Source organism: Erythrolamprus reginae, chromosome 7 (assembly GCF_031021105.1).
Source record: "Erythrolamprus reginae isolate rEryReg1 chromosome 7, rEryReg1.hap1, whole genome shotgun sequence".
In the NCBI taxonomy this organism is placed as follows: domain Eukaryota; kingdom Metazoa; phylum Chordata; class Lepidosauria; order Squamata; family Dipsadidae; genus Erythrolamprus; species Erythrolamprus reginae.
Genome location: NC_091956.1, coordinates 65,343,103 through 65,355,418, shown reverse-complemented (window position 1 = coordinate 65,355,418; position 12,316 = coordinate 65,343,103).

Here is a 12,316-nt window from a genome sequence, read left to right as displayed (position 1 = left end):
AGCAGAAAAGAACTGGTATTATGTTGAAGTAAGCAAGCCTTTGTGACAGAACATGAGATTTTCATTACAGAAAGCTGGCACACGTTCTTAACTCTGATGTTGTTCTGTGTCAAGAGCAAGAGGGACCCCTTGGGCAGTGTTCTTACTACATCAAGCTCTGATGTGAACTTCTGTTCACTACCATTTTGGGATGCTTGCTTAAATTTTGCCTGATTTCCAGCACTATGGCTCTGTTCCACCTTGGTTAGTAGAATTATAGCAGTGCTTCGATGCTTAAACTGCCTACAGGGGGAAAAAAATCCTTTAAAGAAAGGAAACATGCTTTACATCACAATAGTGATCAAACTCTTGTTTTGAGATGACAATATATTATAGACCACAGTATAGGTTGTATATTGTACTCTAGAGCAAGAAGAGTAGAATTTTTAGCTAAAGTAATTTAAAGCAAGTCGATCATTCTGATACTAGAATATTTATTTACTTATTCATTCATTCATTCATTCATTTATATATATATATATATATTTATTTATTTATTTATGTATTCATTTATTCATTTGACTTTTAAAATACTAAATAATTGAAATATACAATGCTTCTTGTATATTTGGATCAGCTATTTCTTTGGAATTAAACATTAATTTAAAAAGTTATAGATTGTCTGTGTGTCTGTGTGTCTAGGCATATTCAGGTCTTTTCCTGTATAAGGTTGATAGACTCCTGGTGACGTTTCAACGAGGTCCTACTTGACATCTTCAGGCTGTTGTCTTCGGGTTTGCACTCCGGCGAAGCACAAAGCCAAAGCCAACAGACTGAAGATGACGAGTGGGACCTTGTCGAAACATCGCCAGGAGTCTATCAACCTTACACAGGAAAAGACCTGAATATGCCTAGACCTACATACCTGTATCCGTGAAAATCTACAAACAGACACACACACACGGACACACATAACTCTTAAAATCTAAGGCTCATGCTTTTTCTTTTTAAATGATAATTATGTTGCATTTTGAACACCTTTATTAGATTTTAATCCTGCCTCATCTTCCCAGTCTTTATAATTTCAGTATGGAACACACCTTTCCTATTTAGTTACACACAAACACAAACACACACTTTTATTGGGGAGGCTGTTCATGATCTTTTAGCCTGTGTTAATTTTGTTTAGGTAATATCAGACCCTAAGAACAGTGCCATATGCTGATACTACTCAATAGAACAAGGTTACAATACTGAATTTCCCACATTTAATGTGTAACTTTGAATCTGTTGATATGGAGCATGTTATTTAACAGCTTGAGACAGTTATAATATATTTCATCATTCCTAACATGTAATTGTGGTGTTTGTAAAACAGGTCATAAAAACCTACTAGAATGTGTTCTTTTTAAAAGAGATACACAGATGTATCATATTTAAAGCTCTCTAATACATATCAATAGAGTCCTCAAGCAACTGCCAAACACCTGGTGTACAAGAGAGAAATTCGTGGTAGTTTAAATACTGCATTTTAATTCACTTTGCAATGATTCAGAATGTGTAATCACTAACTCATAAACATGAAAATATGACTGCATAAACCATTCCCTTGAAAATACCTGACATAATGTGCAGGTAGTTCTTAAATGCTTGCAACTTGCTGCCTTCCCTCTAGCATATGCCCTATTCATATGTTTAATTAATCTTTTTTTTTTTTTTCATTTGGAGGTTTCTGTTTCTCCTTCTTCTTCTTCTTCTTCTTCTTCTTCTTCTTCTTCTTCTTCTTCCTCCTCCTCCTCCTCCCGCTGCCTCTGCTTTTCTTCCTCCTCCTCTTCCTCTTCTTAGTCTTTATTCAGCTACAGACCTCAGCAGCAGTCTATTTTTCTAATCCTCTGTAGCATATATTAAAAGATGCAGAGAATCTATAAGGAATAAAGGAAATGACAAATTATCTGCTTAAGACACTAAATAATTTGGTGCACAGGTAATCAAGTTATGCATGGTATGTTTGTGTGTATGTTTGGCTTTTAATAAGGGTTTTTAGCTATTTTAAATACTTTAAATATTAGATTTGTTATACGCTGTTTTATTATTGTTGTTAGCCACCCCGAGTCTATAGAGAGGGGCGGCATACAAATCAAATAAATGAATGAATGAATAAATGAATGAATAAATAAATAAATAAATAAATAAACATTCAGCACCTTTTTATTATGTATTGCACTCTTTCATGCTAGAATGTCTGTTTGTTTTTCCATGTATCTATTTGACCACTCTTTCTATTTTTTTCTTCAATAATATGGCTTGTCTGACACCAGACTCATAATAACACAGGACAACACCACCAATTACTCTCACCGGACCCAAATCATGCATATCCCACAGACAAAATACAACCACCACCCAGGAGCTAAACCATGGCGGCACCTCCAACTGCTGCACCCCCCTCCGACATATGCACAAAGCAAACTGGCACAGACCATAAACTCAGAGCCAACCCAAAACCCAGGATGTTACACCACAGACATATATTACAAAAAAGCTGACTAGTCTGCGGGCATCAACTGCAACATCTACTCAGGAAGTCACCCCTAATCTGTAAACATCAACTAATCTGCATACATCAACTCATCAACTACATCAACCGCTTGCAACAGCTGAGCCAGCACTCCATACAGCACCACCGTATTTATAGAAAGACGGCAGCTCAGACCACGGTTTGTTGCCCTAGAGTGAAGCCAAAAGCACCAGCCTGAAGATGACAAGTGGCATCTACAAAAGAGGGATTATAAAGTATGCATTGCCTAACAGGCCAAGGTTTGAAATGAAAAGCTGGGTATCTTTTGTTTACTGATAGTTACTACATCCCTTGTTAGTCTGTGATCTTCCCTTAACTGTTTCATGGACCTATTAAAGAGGAGCAGTGAGAAACCAAAGCCCCAAGATAGCCCACACAGCAAGGGTTTATGGCTAGATATCTCCACTTTCCCAATTGACAAGTGAAATTAGACATAGAGGAAAGTGTGGAATCATTGCAAAACAGTTTTCTCTACTCCCCCTGAAGCCATTCCAAAAGAATGCCATCAGTGATTACATAAAAAACAATTGGGAGTTCAAGGAGGGCAAGATCACTTGCCTCATTACCTAGCCTTCTCTTTATGAAGCCCCATTATTACCATCTCAATACTGTAATAAAAACTGAGCCTTGACTAAAAAGCTTCAGCCTTTTAAATCTGACAATCCACTGCCCTCTCAATAAATTCTTCTAAAAAAAAAAGATTGGAGAGTGAATGAAAGTTATTCAATACTGCTGGGACTGGTATAAGACTAAAGCCTAATCAAGTGAAGTAACAATTTTGCCAAGGTCTTACTAAAGCAATTGTTATTAGTAGTGATGTCTTTTTATTCCTTCTTTGTGTTATTTTAATCCACAGGATTTCAACAGAACCACCATCCTCATTCTATTTGGATTTTGTACAGATGTAGATATGTTTATCAAACCAACTTCTCTTGTTTCTTTTCAACATCCTTCAATTGCTATATTTTTAGCCAGATCTAAATTATGTCTATTAAATTATTTTCCCTATTCAAAAACAATTCAAATTCATTATGTTTATTTTCTCTGCCCTGAAAATTATAACATTCTATATTCTGAGCATTAGAAAGTTCAATAACATCATCATCATCATCATCATTATCATCATCACCATCATCATCATCATCATCATCATCATCATCATCTATTAAATTTACTCCTTGCAGAGTCAGGGTGGCTTACAACAATAAAACAGAGTAAAAATTTAAAAATACCCCAATACATAATAACAACAACAAAAGTTAAATCAATATGTAAATAAATAGTATGGTAATATTAAATCAACATTTAAACAAATTGTATCTTTATTTAGTTTACATATTTTATGATAGTTGTTCTTATATTTTTTATATTGTATCTTTAGAATTAAGTGTTTATTTGAATAAAGTGTTTTGAGAAATCTTTTTTCAGAAAGAATGATAGCATTCCATAATATAAATTATAAATGAAAAGATGAAATAAACCATTGACAGAATAGTACTTTATCTACCCTGTTTCCCTGATAGTAAGACACCCCCGATTGTAAGACGTATCGGGGTTTCAGGGGGGTCGGCTAATATAAGCCGTACCTTGAAAGTAAGACATATGTCTTACTTTCGGGGAAACATGGGGGTATTGCCGCCTCCCTCTCATCTAGCTGCCTTCCTTTTTTAAGCGGGAAGAAGGGCGTGCTTTCGCTGCCTTCTTCCGGGACCGGGGAGGGGAGCTGTGAGGGAGGCGGCCTGCTGAGGCCCAGCCCGCCGGGGAGTTTGGCTGACGGAGAGACGAAGCCAGACTGCTAAGCTTCGGCTCGTTACAGTGAGCTGTCGGCCGGAGACGGCGGGGCTTGCTGCAGCAAGCGACCTGCTCCTGCCTTCGTTTTCGCCTCCTCGAGAGCCAGTGAAACTTGCCGGCGGAGCCGAGTTAGCCGCAGGGAGGAAAGAGGCGGCGTCGAGGAGTCACGGCGCAGCCTCTCCGCGGCAGTCAAGGTGGGCAAGGGCCCTGCCTTGGCGGCCGCGGGTTACCACTGTTATGAACCGGCGGGCTCCTCAGAAATGGCCCTGCAAGGGAAGCCGCCCGGCCAGAGGTAGGAAAGTCCCCACCCATCCGGGGCGCTTCCTTCCCATTGGCGCTCTCTTCAGATCCTCCTCCCCTCGCTCTGGGTGAGCAGCACAGCGTGGCGGCGGTGATGGAAGAGGAGGAAGAGGAGGAGAACGAGGGCGGCTGTTGCCCTTGAGGAGGCTGCCCTGGAGCCCTGAGGTTGAACTTGGAAAAGGGCTCACGAGGCTCCTGTCCCGCGGCTGCCCTTCTAGACTCTGGGGAGATGCCGCCTTCGGGAACGCGACCCTTTCCATTTTTTTCCAATATAAGACATACCCCGAAAGTAAGACATAGTGGGGCTTTTGGGGATAGAAAAAAAGTAAGACACTGTCTTACTTTCGGGGAAACACGGTAGTTGCTGTTTTATACTGCCTGTGAATTTTTGTACTATATGACAAGAAATAAATGCAGTCCTGAAAATCAGCAATTGGAATGATTAAACAGACATGAACTTTTGTCCTACTTTGGGACAGTTTTCAGAAATGAATTGTCATCTGTTTCTGTATATGGAAAATGCTGGGATTAGCACATTCACTAAGTTAAAAATAATCTGAACATCACCACAAAGCAAAGAGTCATCACTATTAAATAACTATATAACCAAGAAACAACTCAGAACACCGGATATTTCATGAAGGGACTGCAAACTAGACCTTTGACCTCATTTTTATATGAAAATGAAATTGAGTGATTCACTGTGTTTTACCCTAGAGAAGGCTGAAAACAAGAAAATTACTTGATTAAAAAGAGAGACAATTACGGCTCTAAAATTAGGTATTATAAAGATAATGATTACAAGCCCAGAATTTTATATTCAAATTTTATATAGCAAAATATATTTTACAAGCAAGAAAGCATTTTTTCTGATCAGAAGTAGGGAGAGCAACAAATGTTTTGGTTTATTGTATATTTTGTAATGCTTCATATAAAATAAATTATAGAATGTACAGAATGTACATTGATTTCACTCTCTATGCATTTAATTTCTTAAATCTGTGTTGTGGTTAGCTCTGGCCCAGCTCCTGCCCCAAGGACTGTGGATGTGGGGGAGACATCCACATGCTGCAGGCCTGTTTTGCCCCCAGTGGAATCTGATGATGATGAAGGCTCCTCTGACCAAGAAGACATGAGTGACAGGGAGGAGGAGAGTGTGGCAGACAGCTCAGAAGGAGATCAATTATCTAGCTCCTCCTTGGATTCAGAACAAGAGTTAATGATACAGCCACGCATGCGGATAGCGATGCATAGGCAACAACAACTGAGAGATTATTATCAAAGAAAATGAGGCCACCTGTGGTTGGGTGGGGCTGTGGTAATTAGCGAGGCTGCTATAAATAGCAGGCTGTGGGTTTGGCCATTGTGGAGGATTATCTGATCGTTGTGTTTCGTGACTGCTTTACTGACTTTGACTTTTTGTGTGCTGATTTTTCCCTGCTTTGAAACTAAACCAGAGCAAAGTGTGTTTCACTTTGTAAAAGAAGGACTGTGAATTGCCTCACACTGCAAGCTAAGTATCACAGAACTGATAAGGGACTTGTATAAATTACCAGTTTGGAGACAAGTGCTCTTTGCTATACCAAAAGAGGGCTTAGTTTAAGTGAATTTTCATTATAAAGAACATTGTTTTGAATTTTCAAACGTGTGTGTGTTTGAAATGTGTACCTGTGAATTTTTGGGAGGATTCTACCAGAGAGCCCGACAGAATAATCTGTATTTTAGATTTTTAAATAATGTTTAGTACATTGGTTGACTGTTACATTTCTTCAGAATGCTAGTTTATGGATTAGGAGATAGTATGTCTTAATTGTTAGGGGGTTCAAAATATTCTGCCACTCATTGTCCTAAACATTGCAAAAACTCAGAACTACTGCAATAGCCCCTTTGATAGAATTCAAATAGAGAAGGAATACTTTTTCAGAATCTCTAGCAAGTATGTTACAATTTTTTCTGATTATTGTAAGAAGCTCAAATAAACAAAACAGAATCCAAATAATTATGAATAGTTTAGTCTTTAATTGATCAACTCAAGTAGTACATATTTATGGTACTAATATGAGTCTAGAATGGGAGTATATATTAAATGTATATAATGGGAGTATAAGTTAAATGTATATGTATGGTTAAATTAGAATTTATTTTGAGCATTATTTTTTTGGGGAAAAGAAAATATGTCGGAATTTTTATGTTTATTACAATGGATCCACAACTAATCATTTGCCTACTGACAATTATTTTTGATCAAAGTTTTTGGAGTTTGAGTTGAGAAAAGACCTTAGAAACAATTCTCAGTCTTTTTTACACTTTGATATAGTTATGTGTTGTAACATAACGTTTCCAAATTATTTCATTTGAATTTTTATATTTTAATATCTATCAATATTTAGAAGATATTAGAAGAGAATTTCTATCATTCATTTGAAAAAAAATTGGATTCATCACCTTTTAAAATAGTACACTAGATCTAAGTCTGGATAGCTTATATATAAAACAAAATTTAAAATCAAATGTATCTTGCCTCATATGCTTCCATTTAACCACATATATCTTGGTGCTTATAAAGAAATTTGAATGAGTCAGCCCTTGAAATCATTTTCATAGTAGCAACCATCCACATTTTCTTGGAAATTTCAAGACATTTATTAAGATAATAGTTCTTCTCTGATACCAAAAAACTTATATGAGAAGCACACTGACTCTTAATATAGCAATATCATTAATTTGTCATCTGATTCCACTTGAAATTTTTTCTAACTTGTGTCATTTTACTTTGTCGTATGTGCTTTATAGAAATTCCTTTGAATTATAAATTCAGAACCTATACATTTCATTGGTTGTCCCTTACAGATAACTTCCCAGGTTCTAGTATTAAGAGAAATGATTTTTTAAAAATAATTTTCTCAGATCATATACAGTGATCCCTCGATTTTCGAGGGGGTTACGTTCCCAGACTGCCCGCGAAAGTCGAATTTCTGCGAAGTAGAGATGCGGAACTATTTTGGGCTATGGACAGCCAAAACTACCCCCACGCACCCTTTTCCAAGGCCACGCAAGGAGCTGGGCTTAAAGTTGGGGGCGGGAGCGATGAAAGTGCAGAGGCGGGCAAAGATTGTTTTGAATGTCGGCTTTCTTGGGACTCAGGTCCTCCTGCAGCAGCGCTGGCAGCTACGGCTTCTCATCCTCCTCATTCGGCCGCTAGCTGCTCTGAGCGCTTTGAGAATGCCCGCCCCTCTCACAGTCCCTTAGCTGAGAGCGCTTTCGTCCCAGCTATCAGCGAGGGGGCTGCAGGACAGGCGGGGCAGGCATTCTCACAGAGAGGGAGAGAGAGAGTGAGAAAGAGAGAGAGCAAGAGGGGGGAGAGTGGAAGGTAGAGAGAGAGAGAGAAATGATAGAAAAAAGGGGAGAAAAAAAGAGAAATGAGAAAATGATTGAAGCAGAGAATGACAGGAAAAAACGAGAAAGAGAGAGAGAAGTGACTCTTGGTGATGACGTATGACGTCATCGGATGGGAAAAACCGTGGTAAGGAAAAAAACCGTGGAGTATTTTTTAATTAATATTTTTTGAAAAACCGTGGTATAGCCGTTTCGCGAAGTTTGAACCCGCGAAAATCGAGGGATCACTGTATACTTTTATGAATTCTGTTTTCTTTTATATTTTAGTGCAGGTCAAGAAATTTGATAGGACAGCATGTTTCTGAAAAGATTAAAAAAAACTGATTAAAATATTTTTTTTTAATTAAGAGTCTAGAGATTAGAAGAGTTGTGTGACATTACTGTGAAAAGGTTCATTGACATTCTATTTAACATTTAATTCAAGGCATCTACTTGTACCGAAGTGCTTTAGAACTTCGAAAGAAATTAACCCTCCTTTCCTGGCATTTACAGTGTTGGTGCACTTCCCATCCGAACATCGTGAACATGTTTAAAGGTGCCGTTCCCTCATGATTGCTTCTTTTTCAATTGATACAATAATAGATCATCACAAGAAAAAAAATCCTACCATTTTGACAGGCAGGCAATGCTGAAAACATAAATGTGTTTGTGCAAAAGCTGTCATCTTATGCCAATTTTTGAAATCTATTAGCTCTCCAGGAAACCTCAAGAAAAGGTACAAGGTAGAACTTTCTGCATTGCAGGGTGAAGAACTTCTATTTACCTGTGTAATCAAGATGAAATAAATAACAGGAAAGAAAGGGGAGCCACAAGATTAGAAACATAGAAACATAGAAACATAGAAGACTGACGGCAGAAAAAGACCCCATGGTCCATCTAGTCTGCCCTTTTACTATTTCCTGTATTTTATCTTACAATGGATATATGTTTATTCCAGGCATGTTTAAATTCGGTTACTGTGGATTTACCAATTAGTTCTTTAAAGTAATATAGATTTTTTAAATAAAAAAGATTTTTTTAAAAAATAGAAATACTCTCTTGTTTGGAATGAATTTCTAGTTTTACCTTACATTCTTGTTTTTCTACACAATATAGAGAACATTTTTGCTATATTTCTCTTGACAACTTCTTACTACTATTAATTCCAGACCCAGAAAATCAACAGCATATGTATGCAATATTCATTGAAATTACTCTAGGTTTATTTATTATTTATTTATTATTTAGATTTGTATGCCGCCCCTCTCCGCATACTCGGGGCGGCTCACAGTAAGATACAATTCATAACAAATCCAAATAAATTTAAAATATTTAAAAAGAACCCCATTTTTCCTAACAAACACACACACAAACATACCATGCATAAATTGTACATGCCCGGGGGAGGTGTTTCAGTTCCCCCATGCCTGACGACAAAGGTGGGTTTTAAGGAGTTTACGGAAGGCAGGGAGAGTAGGGGCAGTTCTAATCTCTGGGGGGAGTTGGTTCCAGAGAGTCGGGGCCGCCACAGAGAAGGCTCTTCCCCTGGGGCCCGCCAACCGACATTGTTTAGTTGACGGGACCCGGAGAAGGCCCACTCTGTGGGACCTAATAGCACTATTAGTTGCTAATAGCACTATTAAATTTAATTGTAATTGTTTGTGAGATAAGATTGAAATACATTTTCCATTTTGAAAAAGATGGTTCTACTGTTTGCAACTTTCGGCAATGCTCTTATTTTTAAACCAATAAAGGCTGTCAGGAGACAGGATTAGATACTACAGGTTTAAGGATTTCTCCAGTAACTTTGTCCCCAAAGCTGGAAACTAATAGAAATAATAGATACTTATATTACATATTTGTCAAGCAAGAACCAGAATAAATCATGTTCTGTAACATTTTTAGAAAATAGAAAATATAACTAGTGTTAGTCATTTGTTCAAGTACTTCAAATTTTGAAAGAATTAAGATACACACTTAATATAATATAAATTTCCAGGGAGTAGTCTCTGCTTGCTGTTCTCTATGCTCTATCAACACTTAGATGAATATTTTTTTCTGACAATAAAACTGTCTTCATGGTTATGAAGAGTTATGATATATTAGAAACAGTAGAACTGACTTCTTGCCAGGCAGTTTTCCATATACCTGTCTACAATTTAATGACATAAGTTATATGATTTGAAAATAAATACATACAATTAGGAGGAACCAGAGAAATGAACAATATATTATTTTTAAAAGTTCTATATTTTTCTATTTGAAAGAAACATATATTTTTAGTTTTAATTATCTCCATTGTAATGCTGATTTTTCTATCTGAATGTTTGTTTTTATATATTACTCTTTTACTGACTATAGTACACCGCATGCATGCAGAGTTACTAAAATTTCACTGATTTATTTTAATTTGAAAACCTAGTTTTTAAAAAAGTGTAAACATACAACAAAATGTATAATAGAATCACAAATTTAATCATTATAATAAAAATATTGTAGAATATGAAAGACTGAAGGGCCTAGAAAATTGTCATATGTGGAATAGCTAAAAAAACATTGACCATATTATTCAAAATATCTTCATTTTCTTCTGCAGAAGTGAAGGAGAAAACAAATAATAATTTTTGTAACTAATCAAATATTCTATTTCCATATTGTATGATTAATATTTCAGCCAGTGCTAGGTCTGAAATGTCCATCAAATATGATATGTTAGTTGATTTGATAATTAAAGACATAGACAGGAAGAACACATTGATTTTTAGTGTATAAATGTGGATGTAGAATCTCATACGGCTAGAACAAAATACACATCCTTTTTTTAGAATTCCATGTTAGTGTTGTGCATCATTTTTCCTTTATTAAAATTATATTTTTTCAGTGATTTACCATTTCCTGCTTCCTTGGGTCAAAGAGTATGACTGTAACAAGGTCACTTAGGTGGCTTCATGTTTAAGAAGAACTAGAAATTACAGTGTCCTTGTTTCTAGCTTGGTGCCTGAAATGAATGAGACTCAGACAAGGAGTACAAGATGGTTCCGTTTATTCAGCTCTCTCGAAGTGACTTCAGCAAGGAACGCATCTGAGCTGTCAGTGTCAGAACAGCCCTTTTTATACGTTTAAGGCTCGCGCCTAAAAGAAACGGCCGTGCGTCTTAGCCAATCAGACGCGGCCAAGGTTTATTCATAGTTTAAACAGTATTTACAAGGTTTTTTCTTTTACAGAATTTTACATTGGTTATATACAGACTTAACACCCCTCCCTCATTAGTTGAGTCAAACTGTCAATCAGTGAGCCAAGTGACGTAGTCCTCCAATCGATTGGGCCGGCGTGACGTGCGCTCAGACCTGCGCAGATCATTACCGGCTGGTATGTCTATGGTGGAGGTTGGCTCGTCGTTGTCTCCTGTCCGCGGCTGGGCCCAAGTTGGGGCTCTGACCTGCGGAGACAAGTATGCTGATGGCGCACCGTGCCCAGAAGAGGAGGAAGGCTCGGCGTCGCTGGAGGATGCATCTGGCCGTGGTAAGTCCTTTTGTAATTCCAAAAGTTCGAGTTGCGAATTAATGTCTGCTTGGGGGGAAGAATTTCCGTTAGCGGCCGGCTCTTCATTTGGTGTTATGCGCCCCCTTAAATGATCGATGTGCCGCCTCCATGTGCGGCCATCTTCCAATTGTACCACATAAGATTTTGGGGCTGTTTGTTGCATTATTTTTCCTTTCAGCCAACTCAACCCCCCATCAAAATTTCTAGCAAAAACAAGTTGCCCTAGGTACATATTTCTTTCAGGTGCTATACATGTTTCATTATTTACATTTTGAGTACAATAACGAGGGTGCAACCTGTCCAGGGGGGACCTTATTTTTCGACCCATTAAAATCTCTGCTGGGCTTTTGTTTGTGATGGAATTTGGGGTGATATGCTGCATTAGTAAAAATTGATCTAATTTGTGTTGTATTTCCCCTGGGCCTGCCCTGCGCAAGGCCTCTTTGGCCACACGTACATAACGTTCTGCAAGGCCATTAACCCATGGCGAGTAAGGGGATGTGAGTGCGTGTCTGACCCCTAAGTTGCTTAAAAAACACTCAAATTGTCTGGCAGTCAATTGTGGCCCGTTATCTGAAACTAGGATGTCTGGGCACCCATGTGTGGCAAACAAATGGTATAATGCCTTAATGGTGGCACAAGTAGTAATGTTTTGCATAGCAATGATTTCCACCCATCTGGAGAACGCGTCTACCACAATTAAAAAGTTTTGAGTTCCAATAGGCCCTGCGAAGTCAATATGAATGCGGG